Genomic DNA, 23321 nt, shown 5'->3' on the forward strand with positions numbered 1-23321 from the left:
GGGTAGGGGGGGGAGAGTGCCGGGTAGGGGGAGAGAGTGCCAGGTAGGGGGGTAGGGGGGAGAGTGCCGGGTAGGGGGAGAGAGCCGGGGAGGGGGGTGAATGCTGGGGAGGGGAGGTGAGTGCCGGGGAGGGGGGGAGGGTAAGGGAGGTCGTCCGCCTGGCCAGGTGCCATCCTCCAACAGTCGCGCCCATGCAGCCGTGGCACCTGGCTGGGCGGGGGGTGGGGGGGGGGTACGGGCAACGATAGCATGTTGTCACCCCCCCCCAACCCCACCTCCCCCCCCCCCCCCCCACCCCCTCCGCAGGCCGTCATGTTTTCTGATCAGCCAGTGATGTTGGCCGCCGTGGCGGCACCCGCTATTCTACATGTTGCCCTGGAGGAGGAGGAGGAGCGTGCCAGAGACGCGGCGCAGGCTGCCGCAGAGGAGCATGCCGCAGAGGGGCAGGCGGCAGCCGCCCAGGCTGGAGGGCCACCCGCCCGACAGGACGAGGAGGAGGAGGAGCAGGGGGAGCACGAAGAGGAGGAGGAGCACGAGCAGAGGGAGGAGGAGGTCGTGGCGCCATGACGACGGATACTCCGATGGATGCCCCATGTGTACCTGCCCCGTTCGTCGTACCAGGACCTCACAGACCGGGAATGCAGGAGGAGACTCCGGATGAGCCAGGAAACCGTGGCACACATCTGCCACCTGCTGGCACACCTGGCACCGCGTGGCACTGGGGGAGGACACCCTCTCCCCGTGTCCGTCAAGGTTATGGTCACCCTGAACATTTATGCCACGGGGTCATTCCAGGCGCCGAGTGGGGACCCGTCTGGCATCGGTGCACCGGTGCATCCGGGCAGTGACAGATGCCCTTTATGCCATTGCGGACCACTACATCCGGTTCCCTGTGGACTGACGAGCCAGAATGCCCGGGGTGTGGGCTTCACTGCCGTGGTCGGTTTTCCCATGGTCCAGGGCGCTATCGATGGGATGCACGTCGCCGTGCGGCCACCTGCAGATAACAGGGCCGTATTCACCAATAGGAAGGGGACCTATTCCATGAACATCCAGCATGATTATCCTGTACGTCTGCGCCCGGTACCCAGGAACTGTTCATGACTCATACGTGTTGTTGCGGTCTTACATCCCCGACATGTTCGAGGGACGCCACCCCCGGCTGAGGGGCTGGTTGCTGGGCGACAGAGGTTACCCGTTGCGGTCGTGGCTGATGGCACCTAAACGGAGGCCACAGAGTGACGCGGAGAACAGCTACAATGATGCCCATGTAGCGACAAGGGGTGTGATAGAGAGGGGCTTTGGCGTGCTCAAAATGCGTTTCAGGTGCCTGGACCTCCCTGGGGGGCCCTCCAGCACCCGCCAGATAGGGTCGGCCACATCATTGTAGTCTGCTGTGTCCCGCACAACATAGCCCAGCAGAGGGGCGATGTGCCGCAGGCAGTGGAGGGGGGAGTGGAGGAGCAACAGGAAGAGGCGCAGTCCTCCGCAGATGAGGAAGATGGGGGCAATAGTCAGGGCAGACGGGCTGGACATGGGCGGGTGGCTGCCCTCCATTACCGGCTGGGCCAGTGGGCACGGGACAGGCTGAGCCGCCCGGTTCACTGACTAGGGGCCGTGGGAATCGGCGAGTATGGCCACATGGAGCACACCATGGCAACATCCGACCACCCTCACCCCCCTCACCCACCCAGCACCAACACCCTCACCCCCCTCACCCACCCAGCACCAACACCCTCACACACCCAGCACCAACACCCTCACCCCCCTCACCCACGCAGCACCAACACCCTCACCCACCCAGCACCAACACCCTCACCCACCCAGCACCAACACCCTCACCCACCCAGCACCAACACCCTCACCCCCCTCACCCACCCAGCACCAACACCCTCACCCACCCAGCACCAACACCCTCACCCCCCTCACCCACCCAGCACCAACACCCTCACCCACCCAGCACCAACACCCTCACCCACCCAGCACCAACACCCTCACCCACCCAGCACCAACACCCTCACCCCCCTCACCCACCCAGCACCAACACCCTCACCCACCCAGCACCAACACCCTCACCCACCCAGCACCAACACCCTCACCCCCCTCACCCACCCAGCACCAACACCCTCATCCACCCAGCACCAACACCCTCACCCACCCAGCACCAACACCCTCACCCCCCTCACCCACCCAGCACCAACACCCTCACCCACCCAGCACCAACACCCTCACCCCCCCTCACCCATCCAGCACCCACACCCTCACACCCCCACCAACCACACCCACGCCACCCGCATGCCAATCACCCCTCCATTGCAGATCCACCTGTGGCACGAGGGGCCGGGCTCACACGGTCGCCGGTGGAAGCGTGTCTATTGCAGGCCATGGAGGATGATGACGACCCGCTCTGCGATGAGCTCCTGGTTCCACATTGTTGGACAATGTCTGACCCATGGCCACAATACCACCATCCACCCGGACCACCCCTGCATGCGGCCGTGACACTGCAGCGCACAGTCCCGTCCTCTGCCCGGGGGGATGGAGAGGGCGGCCCGGGGGAGGGGGGGCACACTCACCTGGGGCCGACGTAAGACCACCCCTCACACACACACTGGCACTCAACGTACATGACACTCCCGCACGCTTCGGACAGAGCACAAAGACAGCTTCTGTAGGTGTGAAAGCGATTTTAATAACAAACAGTCCATACATGTGCCCTAGCCCCTAGACCCGTCTGTTCCCTGCACCTGTGCCAACTTACTCAGTGTCTAATTGTTTGGCCTTACGGGCCCTTTGACTACGCCTAGGTGGTTCCCCAGACGGTACATCAGAACTGGAGGTGGACTCCTGTGATTCCTGCCTTTTGACTAGGGTCCCCTTTGGCGGCCGTTTCATGCGGCGGCCCAGCACAGATGGGCCAGGCTGTGACTCAGGTGACTGGGATGGCGAGCTGCCATCCTGTCCTGCCCACTGCCCGCCAGATGCACCTGGAACAGAAGGGGGTGGGAGTCCGAGGTGTTGCAGTGTTCCAGGACCTCCCCTTCAGGGGGACCTGGGACGGGCCTCCGCACCTCCTCCTCTCTCGGGGTGCCCAATGGCCCCGGGCCTCTACATGGGTCGGGGGTGCGAGCGGACCGGCCATCGACGCCCCCCCCCCCCCCCCCGACACCTGGCGCTGCGGCCACGGCGTTGAGCGCCTCTGCCATCTGCCGCTGGCTCTGGCTCATGGCTTCCTGAGAGAGGGAAGCCAAGTCCTGGGCCACACACGCCACCTTCACGGAACGCCCCAGGCCTCGCATCCTGCTCCTCATGTTTGACACCATCGCACCCATTGCCTCCACCGCGGAAACCACCCGTGCGGTTTCGGCCTGGGTGGCACACATGACCGGCACCACTCCCAGCTCCTGGCCGCAGGCGCACACCTGCACCTGCGTCTAGGCTGCTGCAAGCCAGCCATCATCCTCTTCCTTCGTCCCAGGATTCCCTCCGATCTCCCGGTCCCTCTGCTGCTCCTACCTCCACCTGCTGTACCAGGACGGCTGTGTTGTGCGCACCAGTGAGTGTACCTGAAGCCACATCACTAAAGTGCCCGACCGAGATGAGTGTCTCTGCGATGGCGGAGGGTGTTGGAGACAGCAGTGGCGTTGTGTCGTGAGCATCGTCCGACTCCGAGTCCATGGTCCCCTGGGGTGGCACCTCGTCTCCACCCTTCCACTGTGTGTCACTGTCCTGTATTTCGGTGTCATGTGTGTCAGTGTCCCGGGTAGGGGTGTCCTGGGTAGGGCTGTCCTGGGTAGGGGTGTCCTGGGTAGGGGTATCCTGGGTAGGGGTGTCCTGGGTAGGGCTGTCCTGGGTAGGGGTGTCCTGGGTAGGGCTGTCCTGGGTAGGGCTGTCCTGGGTAGGGCTGTCCTGGGTAGGGGTGTCCTGGGTAGGGGTGTCCTGGGTAGGGGTGGCCTGGGTAGGGGTGGCCTGGGTAGGAGTGGCCTGGGTAGGAGTGGCCTGGGTAGGGGTGGCCTGGGTAGGGGTGTCCTGGGTAGAGGTGTCCTGGGTAGAGGTGTCCTGGGTAGGGGTGTCCTGGGTAGGGGTGGCCTGGGTAGGGGTGGCCTGGGTAGGGGTGTCCTGTGTAGGGCTGTCCTGGGTAGAGGTGTCCTGGGTAGAGGTGTCCTGGGTAGGGCTGTCCTGGGTAGGGCTGTCCTGGGTAATGGTGTCCTGGGTAGGGGTGTCCTGGGTAGGGCTGTCCTGGGTAGGGCTGTCCTGGGTAGAGGTGTCCTGGGTAGAGGTGTCCTGGGTAGGGCTGTCCTGGGTAGGGCTGTCCTGGGTAGGGGTGTCCTGGATAGGGCTGTCCTGGGTAGGGCTGTCCTGGGTAAGGCTGTCCTGGGTAGGGCTGTCCTGGGTAGGGGTGTCCTGGGTAGGGCTGTCCTGGGTAATGGTGTCCTGGGTAGGGCTGTCCTGGGTAGGGCTGTCCTGGGTAGTGGTGTCCTGAGTAGTGGTGTCCTGGGTATAGGTGCCCTGGGTAGGGGTGTCCTGGGTAGGGGTGTCCTGGGTAGGGGTGTCCTGGGTAGGGCTGTCCTGGGTAAGGCTGTCCTGGGTAAGGCTGTCCTGGGTAAGGCTGTCCTGGGTAGTGGTGTCCTGGGTAGGGGTATCCTGGGTAGGGCTGTCCTGGGTAGAGGTGTCCTGGGTAGGGATGTCCTGGGTAGAGGTGTCCTGGGTAGGGCTGTCCTGGGTAGGGGTGCCCTGGGTAGGGCTGTCCTGGGTAGGGGTGTCCTGGGTAAGGCTGTCCTGGGTAGAGGTGTCCTGGGTAGGGCTGTCCTGGGTAGGGGTGTCCTGGGTAGGGCTGTCCTGGGTAGGGCTGTCCTGGGTAGGGCTATCCTGGGTAGGGCTGTCCTGGGTATAGGTGCCCTGGGTAGGGCTGTCCTGGGTAGTGGTGCCCTGGGTAGGGCTGTCCTGGGTAGGGCTGTCCTGGGTAGGGCTATCCTGGGTAGGGCTGTCCTGGGTATAGGTGCCCTGGGTAAGGCTGTCCTGGGTAGGGGTGTCCTGGGTAGGGCTGTCCTGGGTAGTGGTGTCCTGGCTCGGCTGCGACGGGGGCCTGTGGCTGCTCCCCTCGTCGCTGGGTGTCACACACCTGCGTCGCCGCATCCGCACGAGACGGTGGCGTCGTGTCCCTGTTGCTCCGGGTCGCTCCCTCTCTCGTGGCCGCCCTGGGGTATCCTGCGGGTGGTCGGCATCCGCGGGGACGGGTGCCTCAACGTTTGGTCCTGAAATACACAATACAGCAGCATGGTTAGACACGCGGGCGGTGATCGGGGGATATGGGGGATATGGGGGAGGGAGGATATGGGGAGGGGGGGATATGGGGAGGGGGATATGGGTAGGGAGGATATGGGGTGGGGGGATATGGGGGAGGATGATATGAGGAGGGGGGATCTGGGGGATATGGGGTGGGGGGATCTGGGGGAGGGGGATATGGGGAGGGGGATATGGGGGAGGGGGATATGGGGAGGGGGGACATGGGGAGGGGGGATATGGGGGAGGGGGGATATGGGGAGGAGGGATATGGAGGAATGGGGACGGGCTGTGGGTGTCTCACTTGCTGGTGCGCCCCTGGCCTCTGCATCAGCAACCTCCCGGTCCTCAGGTCCCCCTGCCAGTTCCAGGGCCCTTTCCTCATGAACGGTGAATGGTCTCTCATAAGCTGGGCCCCCTTGAGTCCTCTCACGCTCCCTGTTGTTGTGTGCACACTTCTCCTGTGGGGAGCGGGCGGGTGAGTGGCAGGGGTAAAGGGGCAACAGTGTTAGACAGGTATATGAATGCACGCCAGCGGTTGCGCGTATATTGGCAGAGGTGCGCAGCACATTAGGGTTAGGGTTGGGTTAGGGTTTGGTTGTACCTGGGGGTGTGCTGCACATCGGGTGGGGGGGGTACTCACCCTGGCTGCCCTGACGAGGTCGTTCACCTTCTTGTGGCACTGGGTGCCTGTCCTTGGTGTCACAGCCACAGCGCTGACGGCCTCTGCCACCTCCCTCCACAGGCGCCGGCTGAGGCGTGGGGGAAACCCTGCGGCCATGTCCGGGGTACAGGGCCTCCCTCCTCTCCTCTACTGCGTCCAGGAGCGCCGCGATGGTGCGCTCCTGGAACCTCGGGGCTGCGCGGCGGGCGTCCACCTTAGCGGGTCTCCGGGGGGGGGGGCATCTTTTGTGCTGTAACGCCGCGCGCCGTCAGTGACGCGGTGCGTCCATGGCGGGTGACGCCGTCGTGAATGGCGTCACTCCGCTGCTAGCCCATTCGGGCCCGGAGAATTCGCGACGTTTGGGGGGGCCCATCGCCGGAGTGATCCGCGCCGTTTTTGGCGCCGGGTCCCAGCCATCGCGCCAGTTTTCGGAGAATCCCGCCCCTAGTCTTAATCGGTCAATAGGGATATTTGATTAAAAAATGAATGAAACATTTGTATAATGATTTCAGACAGTATAATTTCAGGGCTGTGGGAGTTATGCCTCATTTCTCAACTAAAGGTCCCCCCTTTCAGATATATATCGCAGTGATTTGCAACCAACATACAGTAATGGATCATGAGAGGTTTTTGAAACCTTTTAACTGATGCATTCTTCAAAAAAAAAGCTTCAGTTGGATTGAAGAGGAAGTATAACACAGATCTATGCTGGTGATTCCCTTATTAGTCCACACGTTGTTTCATATCTGCCTCACTTGCCGGGAACCACAAAGAACTCTAATTAGCGATTACTGTAGCTCATAAAATGTAATTTCTGAGCGTACATTCCAAATTACATTGTTATAGAATGTGCACAGCTTAGAAAACTACATCAAAGGCAGTAAAACAAAACTAAATAATGAAGCAGATTGTTATTTTAATTGCATAAAATAATTGTTTGTTGTTGATTTTAACAGATCACAATGCCTTTACTTTGCTGACTGGGTCTATTTAAAATGTGCTCAGCCTCTAAAATGCTCTCATGCTGTTAAAATATGAATAGGGCCAATGAATGGAATGTAAGTCAAGGGCAAACAATTTGCTTTTGTAGCATAAGTGAATAGTATAAAATTTAAGTACTAAACCGGTTGAACATATCGAACTGCAATACCCTCTATTTGTTTCTTGGCAGTAATCTCAAATTTCCGAAGTAATTTCTGATATTTGCTTTCATAGATTATCATAGAATTTACAGTGCAGAAGAAGGCCATTTGGCCCATCGAGTCTGCACCGGCTCTTGGAAAAAGCACCCTACCCAATGTCAACACCTCCCCCCTAACCCCATAACCCAGTAACCCCACCCAACACTAAGGGCAATTTATCATGGCCAATCCACCTGAACTGCACATCTTTGGACTGTGGGAGGAAACCGGAGCACCCGGAGGAAAGCCACGCACACACGGGGAGGATGTGCAGACTCCGCACAGACAGTGACCCAAGCCAGAATCGAACCGGGGACCCTCCACAATGCTACCGCAGAAAAAGCATTGTGCTATCCACAATGCTACCGTGCTGCCCTGCTTTGGTTGAGATATACACCCAGTGACTATATTATGTGAATGTCAATCATAGTTCACTAATTTTAGAAAGAAATACTGCTTTAAAAATAAAATTCTTCGAGAATTTCCCCCCTTATGTAAACGACATACAATCGCACTAGGGTTTCGATAATGGATGCAGCGGGCTGGGTTCTCCGTTCCCACATCCAGGTATTTCATCACAGCACGCCCTTCGCTGGAGGTGGAATCTCTACTCCCGTCGCTTGTCAATGAGATTTCCCATTGAAGCCTCCCCACGGCACGGGAAAACCCGCTGCCAGTCGTAACAGAGATTCCCAACGGTGACAGAAATATCCAGCCAGAGAGAATGGATGGGATTCTCCAGCGCTTGCCACCAGCAGGATCTCCCAATCCCGCTGAAGCCGACCCCAGCCTTGGGATCCCCGGCAGCGCCATCAACTTCTGTGGGACCGGAAGGTCCTGCCGGCAGCCAATGGGAATCCCGCCGGGGTCCGGGGCCTGGTGGGGGCTGGAAAATTCCACCCAATGTTTCCACTTGTGGGGAGAAGAGTAAAACTGGAAAACCAAAAAGTGGTGAGGAAGTGGAACTCACTAGCACAGGGAATGGTTGAAGCTGAAAACACTTGGTGCATTCAAGAGGAAGCTAGACGTGTTTATGAGGGGGGGGGGGGGGGGGGGGGGGGGTTGTGCGGAGAACAAATGGTGGGAATAGATTTAATGAAGGAGGACAGGAAGAGGCAAGTGGAGCATAAAAGATAAGATGGTCTAGTTGGGCAGAATGGCCTGTTTCTGCACAATGAAGCAGAAACAGCATTAAAAATGATAAAATTGCATGTAGAGGGTGAATGAATCCATCCAGCACTCTTTGTAATGATCTAAAAAGTCAAGGTTATTAACACAGTTTGGTTCACTTGAGTTCCAGCCATGCTTTGGCTACGAATAGAACTGAACCGCGTGCACTTCCTAATGGTAAAGTCTGCCAATCTGTAGCCTGGGCAATCATGATCCGAAGGACATTATCTTCAGAGATGCAACTCCCCAGCCTCCAGCGGGCATCAAAGAAAGCTGAAAGACTCACAGGGATCATGTTGTTTTGGACACCTGGGAAGAGACACAACTTCATTTCAATGGTGCTTTTTCAGGTGGGAAAACTTTTCCATGTGTTGTTTTTTTTGTTGTTGACTTAAGTGCCAGCTAATCAACGTTTGGTCGGCTGTGATTATTCTGTTGTTGAGTTCATGAAGAAATTCAACCGCAGAATTCGAGAGAAGCAAGCAATCAGACAATGCAGCTGAAATAATAGAGCTCTTACACCTTGCAATCACTCGAATTATCCAAAAAGACCAAAAGATTCATTCCGCCAGCTGCGGAGTACGTCGGAGTGAGAAAATCTACATCTTTTGCTGTTTGATGAGTTTGTAAATCTTCAAAACAAAAGTGAAGTACTGGAGATGCTGAAAATGCTGGGAACACTTAGCAAGTCAGGCAGCATCTGTGGAGAAAAGAACAATGTTTCAAGGCAACGTCATGTTAAAATATGTTTGTTAAGTCAAACGTTCTGACTTACAGACTGCAATGTGACAATTTGTGCTGGCCTTTTGGAGAAACAAATGGCTGGTTTTTCATCATAGAGGCGGGTACAGGAATCAGAAAAATTCCCTGTCCCAGCGCTCCCGCCTTGGGAGGAAGTACTAGCAAAGATGGAATTTTCACTCCAGGTTTTACAGGGATGGGGGCGGGGGGCGGGGGGGGGGGGGGGGGGGGTGATGCTTACTGGAGTCATGCCCACTGTCCTAGAAACATTTTGACCATAGTCACAGGGGCAGCTGTGTGCTGAGGTGGGATTGCTAAAAAGCCCACCTCGGTGTTTGGGATCTTTATCCAGTTATAATGAAAACAGTTAAGCCCTGTCGCCTTCACCACTCATTCCCCACCCCCCACTCTCCCCATGGCCCATCCATGCCAACTCACACCAACTTCCACCTACCCCCAATGGCCACTCATACCCTCCATGCCAGCCTGTGGCACTTCCTTGCCCTTTCGCCCAGTATACACACTTTACAAAATCAATGAACCTACAGTAACAAAACTATGTGTGGAAAAAGCCATTCATGCATAACTAAATTGCACTTACTGCAAACCTATAAAAGTGTCAATCATCCAGATCTTTAGTGTATCACTCACAGAAATCACAAGCTCTTGATGCCTTGTGTAAATGAACATTGGACAATTGGGAAAAGCCTCATTGTGCCTTCTTGGCTCAGAGCTCAGACATCAATTAGTCTGTTGAAACAGTTGTGTTCAAGGGAAAATATTGTTTAATTGACAGCTAATTTTTCTTAGATCTTTTTAGACAATTGCACAATGTTAATTTACACAAGTGAAAGAGGTTTCAAGTGTTTGTAGTTTATTCGATTGATACTTTAAAAGTCTGGATGTTTGATACTTTTAGAGGGCTGCAGTAAAAGTAATTTAATTATGAATGAATGACATTTTTAAAGCTTTTCCACACATGCCTTTGTTCCTTGGTTCTATACCAGTGTATATTGAGTGAATAGGCAAAGGTTGACATGGAAGGTATTTGGGGCAATTGTGGGTGGTTGGAGGAGCATAGTTTGGCATGGCTGACACGGAGAAGACATTTTGAACATACCTTTCAAAATACAGACTTATTGTTCACAACATTGTGGGACTGTGAACCATGAGTCCTTGAAGAGCTGGCAACTCCACGAAAATCCAACCCAGGATCTTTTTTTAAACAGAATAGTCAATCTCTATATAGCGAAGGCAGTAATTAAAGTGGGTCCATGCTCAAAGGAAGACATGACAGTGTAAAAAAAGGCTTATTTCCTGGAAAGGGATCAACAGGGTATAGGTATGATTTTAACACATGCCAACATACTATGTACCTCTCTCTGACCATAATGTCAATGCGGCCTCTTCTAACATTACCAATCACTTTAGAGTGCCAGGGCCTCCTCTCTCTGCTGACTTACACCAGCTTCTCCTGCAGGAAGAGTGGAAATGGGTTTGTTCAAAACGTATGCAGAAAGGTCCTTCCATATATGATCAATTTGTTTCTGATGATAGCGGTTGGCCAGAAGATTAGAGCAATACCCATTCTTCTCAAATAAAACCACCGGGCCCTTTACATTTTCCACACAGGTAGAAAAGACCCCAAAGTTAAAGTGGACAATGTTCAACCACAGGCTGTCCATTTCTCAGCTGATAACCAGGCTGATAAACTGGTAAAAGATCTGGGAAGGAGGGCACCTCCATGAATCATTGATGCCCAAGGTCCGCCTGTGCATTTTTTGTTAGGCAGAGTTGTGCGTGGGTGAGTAATGCTCCCAATTGTTTGACGCCCCCCCCCCCCATCCCACCCCACCCCCCCCCCACCATTGCAATTTTTTTGCAGTCCATTTACCTACCCTGATATCAATCATGTTGAGCCGAATGCAGCAAATTCCGCTTGACATTTCCAATATTCCCATGAACAGTAGGAAGTCTTCTATCATCAAAGTAACATTTACCATTTGGCGAATTGCTCCTGACAAAGAAAGATTTTTTTGACAGATTGGGTTACTGTTCACACTCTTCGCATCAGTTCAATCTAACTGGTAATCCTACTTGAACCAACATGGTACACGGAATAAAAGTAAATTACTGCGGACGCTGGAAGCTGAAACGAAAGAAAAAGAAAACGCTAGAAAATTTTCGGCAGGTCTGACAGCATCTGTGGAGCGAGAACAGAGCTGAGGTTTCGAGCCTGGGTGGCTATTTGTTATTGGTACACCGCAGTTCTATTAAGTTTGCCTTGAAAAAGAAGTTATGTTCAATGTACAGAACCTTGGTTGGGTGACCCTTGTACTGTTTCAAGATATCTATTCATTATACCTTATTATAGAGACACTGGAGAAGGTGTGAAAAGATTTCCTGGAATGATACCAATAAATGAGAGGTTACACCCAGCAGCAAAGATGGAATTGGCTTGGGCTCTTACCCCTGGAAGACAGAAGATTGAGAGGTGACCTGTTAGAGGTCATCAAGATTAGGAAAAGGATAAACACTGAGAAAACATTTCTATTTGGAGGAGAGAAGAGAACTGGGAGCATTAATTACCATAGTCATGACTAAATTTAGGCAAAACTGGTTTCCTCAGACAGTGTTTAGAATGTTGACCCCACAACTATAGGGAGGTAGTTGGGACCAATAGTTATAGATACATTCAGAGGAAGACAGATATGTACATGGGCGAGAAAGAGATGGAAGGGTATGTTGATGGGGTTAGACAAAGAGGAGTGAAAGGAGGCTTGTGTGTATCAGATTTACCAGCATGGTCAATATAGGGCTAAATGGCCTGTTTCTGTCCTGTGATTTTAGAATCCGCCACAGGATGCTTCAGCGAATCAGGCTGACCATCTCTGCCAGGGTTCTGAGGTGTATTTTACTGACAGCTGTGGATTCAACCATGATCAGGAAAATTGAATACTGAGATAGAGAAGGATGCACGAGATCAAAATAAAGTTCAATTAATAGAAAGGATGGGGAGGGGGGTGAATACAGAGAAAGTGAGAAACGGGAAGACAGGAGGGGTGGGTGGGTAATAAATTGTGGGCTGGATTTACCGATCGGCGCCGCCCCGCACCGCTGCTCCGCCCGCACCTATGCTCCGCCTGGTAGGGGGACTAGCAGCCACGCCATATAAAACCCCCGGCTTTACCTGTCGACACGGATGGAGAGTTGTCGGGTCCGCAGCCACCATGCGAGGTCCCCGAAAACTGCGAGCACCAACGATCCATGTCGTCGCGAAGTGGGCCATTGGGGGTGGAGCATCGGGAGAGAGCCTCAGGTGACATCCTGAGGCCGTCTCAATGGCATACGGCGTACTCAGCAATGACACCATGTTTAAGGGGGCGGAGCATCCGAAAAATGGATTCTCCAGCCAATCGCCGAAGGTCAGCAATCGGAGAATCCAGCAATGTGTCTTTAATTTCACAAAGTCAGCAAAAAGAGCAGTCAAGCAGCCAATCCATCGCCTCCTCTGTTCCACCCCAGCAAACACCTGCATCCAAACAGAGGAAAATAGCACTCAGTTCTTCAAAAGATTCCACACTGGTTTATTTTAGTTGCACAAGTTAATTCTGCAGTAACAAAGCTATTCTAAATATTCAACTAGGCTTATTTCATGTAGAGCCATGTGTGGGTTAGCATGTTAGCTAAAACGTGTGCAATTTTCATCGGCCACACAGTAAGATTGGCACCTCTCATTAAGCCCCCATTGGCAATTTAAGGGTTAAGGAGGTCTCTCTCAGAATTTCACCCAAGGAAGTAAACTTTTCAACGTCACCTTTTGAGCTGGGGTTTTCTCTGGTGTGAAGGCAGATGACGGGGAGGCGGTGTAAGATTGAGTATGTCGTGCATACAAGAGAATGAAAATTTCATAAAACTACAGGTAATTTTGCTCTTCAAGTACAGGTACAAACATAGGAAGTTGACACTTTACTTGAAATACTGAGTGTTCATCAAAAACTGGGTACTTCTTCGAGCAGTCTGTCAAAGGGATGATTTATAAGCTTGAAACACAAGAGGCACTGGGCCCTTCTGCTAGGCCTGTATCACCTGAAGCAATCAAATCCTGCAAATATGAAGCAATTTAGCACTCCCATTTCAAACTGTTCTCCACAATAGGGACTTTTGTGTGCTTAGGTTTAATATTCAGAGCAGAAACCACAAACTCTGACAGCAGCACCAGGTTGAGATAGAATAATTGTTCCCAGGCAATGGGTCCGGTGTAATAGTATTGCTCAAAGCAATTGGGGATTTACTTGTATGTCAGTCTCTGAATCTGACAACTACAGAACTGTGGTAGGTCAAAGACATCCATTTGCTCACTGTTTTGATATAATTGCATAAGGGCCCTTGACGCAGAGTACTATCACACCGGAACAGCGGGATTGTCTGACCTCACTGTCATACGATCTACCAAAAAGTATTGGCTCGGCAGTGAAATTTACTTCAGTGTTTGTTTATCAGTAATTGAAACAATGTGAAGACACTCTAAACTTGACATTAATATACTTTCAAATGGGTTTCTTTAGCAAGGTGAATGCTCTGTTGTCCCCATACAATTTAATATTACCACTTCTTTTCAAAGATTCTACAAATTTCACGGCATGTCTTTTTCTCAGAGACACAATTCGACGAAGCAAACTTCTAACAACGTAAATTTTAAATAACTTACCCATTAGTTTACATTTTATTTTTTAAGGCATATATCATAATTAATGTCTGTCTGGAACAAGATTTGAATGATAATGCACAATGCAAGTTGTTGGATTGTATAAATTGACTTCAGGTTTCAATTGATCCTTTGATGCGGACGATGCATTGTTTGTTACATAATTAATGGCCATGTCATAAAAAAGAAAACATCTATTTTTGTCCTATTTGGTTTGGACTATCGAGCAGAGATTTAAATAGGAGAGCGTTAGAGGGAAGTTAGTTCAATTGGCGAGACAGCCAGAGTGTGGATCAGATTAGTGCCTACAGCACAGGGTCCAATTCAGGTAGATGAGGAGCCTGCCTCCCCGCCCTCCCCATAAAAGAAAATCATGGAACTTTGCTATGGTTCCATGATTAATAGTCAAGGACCTGCCTTCAGGCAGAGAACTGAAGAACATATGGTCTAGTGTAGATCTCTCTTTTGGGAAGTTTAAAAAAAAAATTGTTCAATAATGGTTGCCTGCAATTGGTCTTGGTGCAATGAAGTAAAGCCGCCATAGTCCTAGATGACCATAGGCTGCTTTCCCCTTTAGAGGGGGTGATCCGAGCGTTGGTGATTTAACCCGAGGGTCACCACACCTCAGGCGATGAGGCAAGGCAGAGAAGGAACAACCCCAGCCGGTACGGGGATTGAACCGGTGCTGTTGGCCTTGCTCTGCATCACAACCCAGCTGTCCAGCCAACTGAGCTACACAACAGAAAGATGGTCACAAGGCTGGGAGGGATTCTTTCTTACATTTCTCAATGAAGGACTGAAGACAGTTGTGACACACTTTTTCCACAGAGTGGCAGAACGGTTACAGCGCACAAGGAGGCCATTTGGCCTGTCTTGTCTGCTGGTTCTTTTTAGAATTGTCTGAAGCTGATTTGGAAGACGTCTGAGCAATTTGAAAGCTTTATCTGTGTGGTGCATTGCATCCAGTGAGTCAGCACGAGACATAATTGAAAACAAGACTGAAAACGTATTTGGGGACAATGGGGAAAATTCAACCTGAACAAAGAGGACTGGTGTAATTACGAACAAAGGTTACACATTCGGCTAAAATAGAATTTAAAAAAAATAAATTTAGAGTGCCCAATTCATTTTTTTCCACTTAAGCATGACCAATCCACGTACTCTGCACATCTTTGGGTTGTGGGGGTGAAACCCACGCAGACACAGGGAGAATATGAAAACTCCACAAGGGCAGTGACCCAGAGCCAGGATCGAACCTGGGACCTTGGCACCGTGAGGCGGCAGGGCTAAACCACTGCACCACCGTGCTGCCCTTGGCTAAAATAGAATAAAAGGGGAATTAGCAAATGTTTTCCTCACCGTGGTGGGGCTAGATGCTGCTTTTGAGGGTGGTGTCTAACCACTGTTGCCCATGAGACCCCACTACTATGGGCTAATCTGAAACTAACGAGATTCTGGTCTTATATTGTTGCACTCGTTCCATGGAAGGGAGCAGTTGCCAAGTGAGGCCACTACAGGTTACATTCCCGAATTAAAGAGACCTTCTCACCACTGGGGGTATGGCGCAAACGTAGAAATATGAATCTCAGAGACACATTCGTAGGAGGTCAACAGAGCAATAAAATCCCCCCCCCCCCCCCCAGCTTTTGAGCAATGGAAATAAGGTCTGTGAGGAGGCCACAGGCATGAAAATGGCAGAAAAAGGTAGTTGAAAACTGCAAGAATATTCTTTTCCCGAAATAAGAACAGAAACTGCGGGGAAAATCCAGCATGTCTGACAGCATCTGTGGGGAGAGAAACAGAGTTAACATTTCAAGTCCAACAGCACAACAAAAATTCAAATGCTCCCATTCCAGCCAAAGTGTTTTGTCTGTTTGTGGGTTAGCAATATCTAGATGGGAAACAGGAGTAGGGGAAACAGTAACGCTCCAGGTTGTGGTAAAATTCAAGGTCGCATGGTAGATCGAAAAGATAGTCCAGTGGGTCTGGAAATCCTCGAATGCCGAGCACCCACAGTAGAAATGAATATCTGAGATTCACAACTTACTTTCATCGTTGAAACAGCTGCAGGCTTGGCTATTAACACAAAGGGCTGGATACTTTGGCCGTGCCCGCCGCAACATTGCCACGGCCGGGACATGGGCCATGTAAAGGTCCGTTGACCTCGGATGGGAATTTCAGGTCAGCGGGCGCGGCCGAAGAATCACACCCAAAAAGTCCCCAAGTCACATTCCTTTACACAGAACTGGTGCGAAACTGACAAGTTATTCCAATGACAGTTTACCATTGTCAAGTGAAATTGTGTTAGTGTGGAATAAGAGGAACCCTATCACTCGCCTTTCGGAGTAGAACAAAATCTCCCTGATTGGCAGGAATTAGCTTAAGGAACTATGGTTAAGCTGGGCCTAGTTATTCGCAGTAGGGATCAGGAAGAGGGTGTCTGACACTGAGGAAGTGCGAAGAGAGCACAAAGTAGTCTTGGAGAAAAGGGGACCAAATGATCAAATTAGGCATTATGAGGCTGAAGTCAAGATAAAGGACAGTGTCTTGCCAACATCTTGCAAGGCTAGGCCAGCTCCTTGGCACAGCTAAAAGTAGTAGATAAAGAATGGATAGATTAGAACAACAAGGGCAATTGAGGTAGTAAAGAGCATTGAATGGGCCGCACCCATTGTGGTTCATTCAGATTTGTGGAGATTATACATAGAAATATACACATCCATAGAAAATAAAAGCAGGAGTAGGCCATTTGGCCTTCCGGGCCTGCTCCACAATTCATTACAATCATGGCTGATCATTGATGCACGATCAATTGCACATAGATGTGGGTTGGATACAACTGAGGCTTTATTGCTCTAAGATGTGTGACCTCCCACAGCAGCTGGCAAAATGGCTGCAGCATGGAGGACACACACATTTATACTCCGGAGCCAGCTGGCAGGGACGACCGATATACCTGTAGTACAGGTCCTACCATGCATCACCTAATATAGGAGGAAAAGTGGTTTACCACATTCACCCCCTGTTAAAATTGAGTCCGGCGGGGGTGGTGGAGAACCATATACAACAAATGAGTTATATATTTATAATATTGGAGAGAAAAAAAAATCTTTTGAAGTCCAGTGGACCAGTTAGAGGTTTAACCGGTCCAGGGCCTTGATGTGCCGCTGGGAGCGATGGAGTGGTGGCGGCGATGCCGATGCTGGTCTGATCTTCGGTGACTCCGGGAGTGTGCCAAATTCCTCTTCATTCTCGGGAGTGGGCAGGGGGAGGACGGATGGTCTTGGGGGGGTTGCTGCTGGGAGAGCCGGGGGAGGGGAGGGTGGCGCCGGGCCGGAGGGGTGTGTGTGTGTGGAACCTGCTGGTGCCAGGTCCCTGAGGGAGACAGTATCCTGGCGGCCGTCGGGGTACGCCACGTAGGCACATTGAGGGTTTTCATGGAGCAATTGCACCCTCTCCACCAACGGGTCCGCCTTGTGGAGTCGGACGTGTCTACGGAGCAGGACCGGTCCTGGAGCTGTGAGCCAAGTTGGGAAAGACATCCTGGATGTGGACTTCCTGGGGAAGGCAAAAAGATGTTCATGGGGTGTGTTGTTAGTGGCGGTGCACAGTAGTGACCGAATGGAAGTAGTGCATCAGGGAGGATCTCCTGCCAGCGGGAGGCCGGGAGGTTCCTGGACTGTAGGGCCAGCTGGGCAGCCCTCCATACCGTCCCGTTCTCCCTCTCTACCTGTCCGTTCCCCGGGGATTATAGCTGGACGTCCTGCTGGAGGCGATACCCCTGCTGAGCAGGAACTGACGCAGCTCATCACTCATGAATGAGGATCCCCTGTCACTGTGGATGTAGGCGGGGAAGACAAACAGAGCGAAGATTGTGTTGAGGGCTTTGATGATGGAGGCAGACGTCATGTTGGGGCATGGGATGGCGAAGGGGAAACTGGAGTACTCATCGACCACACTGAGAAAATACGTGTTACAGTCGGTGGAGGGGAGGGGCCCTTTGAAATTCACGCTGAGGTGCTCAAAGGGGCGGGAGGCCTTCACCAGGCGCACACGGTCCGGCCGGTAGAAGTGAGGCTTGCACTCCGCACAGACCTGGCAGTCCCTGGTGATTGCCCGTACTTCCTCGACGGAGTAGGGCAGATTGTGGGCCTTTATAAAATGGTACAACCATGTGACTCCCGGGTGACAAAGGCTGTCGTGCAGGGCCCGGAGTCAGTCTACTTGTGCGCTGGCACATGTACCTTGGGATAGGGCGTCTTGGGGCTCGTTGAGCTTGCCGGGTCAATACAAAATCTCGTAATTATAGGTGGAGAGCTCGATCCTCCATCTCACGATCTTATCATTCTTGATCTTGCCTCGCTGTGTGTTATTGAACAATAAGGCTACCGACCGTTGGTCAGTGAGGAGAGTGAATCTCCTGCTGGCCAGGTAATGCCTCCAATGCCGCACAGCTTCAATGATGGCTTGGGCCTCTTTTTCGATGGACGAGTGCCGAATTTCTGAGGCATGAAGGGTGTGAGAAAAGAATGCCACGGGTCTGCCTGCCTGATTGAGGGTGGCGGCTAGGGCGACGTCTGATGCGTCACTCTCCACTTGAAAGGGCAGTTTCTCGTCCACTGCGTGCATTCCGGCCTTGGCGATATCGGCTCTGATACGGGCAAAGGCCTGTTGTGCCTCGGCCATCAGGGGAAAATGGGTGGACTGTATGAGTGGGCGGGCCTTGCCTGCATAGTTTGGGACCCACTGAGCGTAGTATGAAAAGAACCCCAGGCAGCGTTTGAGGGCCTTGGGGCAGTGGGAGCTCTATGAGGGGGCGCATGCGGTCGGGATCGGGCCCCAGAACTCCGTTCTGGACCACATAGCCGAGGATGGCTAAGCAGGTCATGCTAAACACGCACTTCTCCTTGTTGTAGGTGAGGTTTAGGAGAGCGGCGGTGTGGAGAAATTTGGCAAGGTTGGCATCGTGGTCCTGCTTATCATGGCCACAGGTGGTGACGTTGTCTAGGTACGGAAAGGTGGCCCGCAGACCGTACCGGTCGACCATTTGGTCCATCTCCCTTTGGAAGACCGAGACCCCGTTAGTGACGCCAAAAGGAACCCTGAGGAAGCGATAGAGGCGACCATCTGCCTCAAAGGCAGTGCATGGACGGTCTGATTTATGAATGGGAGCTGGTGGTAGGCGGATTTGAAGTCTACCGTTGAGAAGACCCGGTACTGTGCAATCTGATTGACCATATCAGGTATGCGTGGGAGGGGATACGTGTCGAGCTGCGTGTACCTATTGATGGTCTGGCTGTAGTCCATGACCATTCTGTGTTTCTCCCCAGTTTTAACTACGACACTTGGGCTCTCCGGCGGCTGTTGCTGGCCTCGATGGTGCCTTCCCGAAGCAGCCGCTGGACCTCGGACCCGATGAAGGTCCTGTCCAGGGTGCTGTACCGTCTGCTCCTGGTGGCGATGGGTTTGCAATCCGGAGTTAGATTTGCGAAGAGGGAAGGCGGATCGACCTTTAGGATCGCAAGGCCGCACACAGTAAAGGGTGGTAGGGGCCTGCCGAATATCAGGGTTAGGCTCTGGAGGTTGCACTGGAAGTCCAGGTCGAGTAGTAGGGCAGCGCAGAGGTTAGGGAGGACGTAGAGGTGGAAGCCGCTGAATTCTATTCCCTGGACCGTGAGTGTGACCGTACAGTACCCCGGATCGCCACGGAATGGGATCCGGAGGCCAGGGAGATTCTCTGGTTGGCAGGGTATACCGCGAGGGAGCAGCGCCTTACCATATCCAGGTGGATGAAGCTTTCAGTGCTCCTGGAGCCCAGCAGGCAAGAGGTCACGTGTCCATTGATTTTCACTCTGGTCGATGCGGTGGCCAGGTTGTGCGGACGAGACTGGTCGATGGTCACTGAGGCGAGTCGTGGTCGGTCGTTGCTGATGTCGGATGTGCCCATGTACCGCACTTGGTCTGCGGGGGAGAAGATGGCGGCGCCCATTGGCCACGCTTGGTCTGCGGGGGAGAAGGTGGCGGCGCCCACTGGCCACGCGTGGTCCGGGGAGGTGAAGATGGTGGCGCCCATTGTCCATAAACAAGGGGGGTGGGGGTGATAGCGGCGACTGCACGGGCCTGGCACACCGCAGCGAAGTGCCCCGTCTTACCGCAAGCCTTACAAAGGGCAGCGTGGGCTGGGCACCATTGGTGGGGGTGTCTCTGCTGGCCGCAAAAGTAACATCGGGGACCCCCGGGGTTCGCTGGCTGCCGCGTGGCGCAGGCATATTGGCTGGGTAAGGCCCCCGCTGGGGCGGCCGTCTGTGGGGTCCAGGATGCGTAGGCAGGGTGGGCCACGCGGCTGGGGTGTTGGCCTGAATGTTGTGCGAGGCGACCGTCATAGAGAGCGCTAGCTTCTTTGTCTCTGCGAGATCGAGCGTGGCCCCTTCTAACAGTCGCTGGCGTATGAGGTCTGACCCAATCCCCGTAACAAAAGCGTCCCGCGTAAGGAGGTTAGAATGTTCCATGGCCGTAACGGCCTCACAGTCACAGTCCCGGACTAGTGGGATTAGGGCTCGCCAGAAGTCTTCTATGGACTCACCAGGGAGTTGAGAGCGAGTGGCGAGTACGTGCCTGACAAAGAGCTTGTTCGTCTTCTGGGCGTAATTTTCCTTGAGATGCGTCATGGCTTCGGCGTAGTTTGGCACGTCCTGGATCAATGGAAAGACGTTGGAGCTCAACCTTGAGTACAGTATCTGTATTTTCTGAGCCTCCGAGACAGGACTTGGCGCCGAGTTGATGTGCGCCGCGAAACAAGCTAGCCAGTGCTGGAAGTCCCTTTTGGCGTCGCTTGATTGTGGATCCAGCTGAAGGCGATCCGGCTTGATATGGAGGTCCATCGTTTGAAAATCTGAGAGCAATAAATTGATGCACGATGAAGGACAAGAGTTGGATACAACGGAGGCTTTATTGCTCTAAGATGTGTGGCCTCCCACAGCAGCTGGCGAAATGGCTGCAGCATGGAGGACACACACATTTATACTCAGGAGCCAGCAGGCCGGGTCTACCGACGTACCTGTAGTACAGGTCCTACCATACATCACCTAATATAGGTGAAACAGTGGTTTACCACAATCATCAAATTCAATACCTTCATCCCACCTTCCCCCCCATATCCCTAGAGCCCCCTAGACCTATACCCAATTCCTTCTTGGCCTCGACTACTTTCTGTGCTCGTGCATTCCACAGATTCACCACTATCAGGGTGAAGAAATGTTTCCTTACCTCTGTCCTAAAAGGTTTATTTCTAGTTGCCCCCCAGTTCTGGACACCCCATCATCATTTAAAGAAATGATTCAAAACAGCAAAAAAAACAATTCCCCGCTGTGTGTGAGTGTACTGGTGTCTTTATCTGCTAAGCATTCTTCAAATCCCCAGGCCATTAACTTAGCCTTGGCCGAATCAGTGCCATACAGAGGTCCTGTTCCATGCAGACCCAGCATGACCCCTACTTAGGATTTTGAATGAGCACCAAAGTTGAAGACTTGTTAACTCCAGCCAGTGCTTGCTGACCTGGGCTGGGCACAGTGGACTTCTATGATTCAGAGTTTGGCAGAGATAACAAATAAATTGCATTTGTTCAAAAGCCACAATATTTAAAACAAGAGCAAAAGTTTGGCGAAGTTAGCAAAGGCAAGGCTCAGATTTTCTAACAGCTTCAGATAAAACTGAACTCGGTGTGTTTGAAGGTGGTGAATTCTGACTGCCGTGCAAAAGGCAATCACAAGACCAGAGGTGGACTTACACCGATTTGTGCTCCCACACCACAGCCACCTCGTTATCCTCCCCCGCATTGGTCAGGGCCTATTACAAGTCCGCCTCTGTTCCTGGGACTCCAGATTCTGTTACTTTATTGTCTCATCAGGCTGTGACACAGGCTGTAATAATGAGCTTGATGTTAGTCTGCACCTTAAAGCAGGTTGACTTCCAACCCAGAAAAGCCAGGTGACAAACTCTCCCAATTCCTCCCAGACACCCAGATTGAACAGGTTTATATATTCTTGCAATGATTCCCTAATCCTTCCCCAATTGGGAACAGCTGTGCATAATTGCCAATTTAAACTAAACATTTCATTGCAACACAAAGTCCTTTATCCACCCGGTGGATTGAAGTGGTTTATTGACTCCTTTAATTGAACTTTCATTTGATGCTCTTAAGTTTCTATTATCTTTGTTATGTTTGGGCAGTGACCCTTTTTGATTTCCCCCTGCATTTGTTTCATTTTTGCAAAAAAAAATGCATCACAATCTCAGACGTTTTTCATTTGTACCTTGATTTGTTTATTTTTGTCTACTCGTTGTCCTAAAAGAGTCGCAACACAAATTCAACATTAACACCCTTCTGGATGAGAGACATCCAAAAATTAATGATCCAATGAGTGCATAAAATTCTCTTCATCTTGTCCACACCTTATCCTGATTCTATGCCCTCCAGGTCTTGACTCCCCAGCTGGAGGACAGATCCAGCCAGAATCTACCCTGTCAGACCCTCTAGAAAGTTGAAAGTTTCATTGAGTTAACTTCTCATTCCTTTGAAATGCTAGGGGTGGGATTCTCCGCCCCGCCGCAACCATTTTCTGGTGCGTCGCAACCGCCCCCCCCCCCCCCCCCCCCCCCCATGCAGGCAGCCGGATTCCCCATCCCAGCAACCGGTTTCCCATTGAGGGCACTCCCACGCCGTCAGGAAATCTGAAGGCGTGAGTACACTGCCGGCGAAACGGAGTATCCCGTCGAAGGAGAATCCAGCCCCAATGGTATTCTTCCTTGGTTGAGGAAACCCAAACTGTACACAGTATTCCAGGTTTTATATCACCAAGGTCGTATATAATTGCAATAAGACTTCTTTACTTATATACTCCCATCCCTTTATAATAAAGACCAATATACCATTTGCCTTTCTATTTTTCATTGTATCTGCATGTTAACTTTCTGTGATTCTTGCTGTAAAAGGTAGGTGTCCGATGAGATGTTTGGATTGAGAACTCTCCAGTTCTATATTGCCTGGTGTACAATCAACCTGAATTCATCAACTATTGAAAAAATAGAGCAGTTAGTGAAATAGAAATGCAGTTTTAGAGCAAGAATCATTCATTTGTTGTCTAAATTAAAGACGGTTAAGTTAAAGGGCGCACAATGGCACAGTGGTATCTCACAGTGCCAGGGACCCAGATTCAATTCCGACCTCAGTTGACTGTGTAGTGTTTGTACATTCTCCCCGTGTCTGCGTGGGTTTCCTCCGGTTGGTCCGGTTTCCTCCTACAGTCCAAAGATGTTCAGGTTAAGGGAGATTGGCCATGTTAAATTGTCCCTAAGTGTCCAAATGTTGAATGGGTTTACTGTGTCTAGATAGGGGGGTATTTCGAAGGGTCAGTGCAGACTCAATGGACTGAGTGGACTCCTTCTGCACTGCAGGGATTCTATGTATCTACAATAGTTACACCAGACTTTGTGTCTGCAAACTTGAAATTTAACAAGGAGGGGTGTGAAGAAAACTCTTTATCACAAACAGTATGATTTGTGCCATTCTTTCCTC

This window comes from Scyliorhinus canicula, chromosome 16, assembly GCF_902713615.1.
Source record: "Scyliorhinus canicula chromosome 16, sScyCan1.1, whole genome shotgun sequence".
NCBI lineage: Eukaryota > Metazoa > Chordata > Chondrichthyes > Carcharhiniformes > Scyliorhinidae > Scyliorhinus > Scyliorhinus canicula.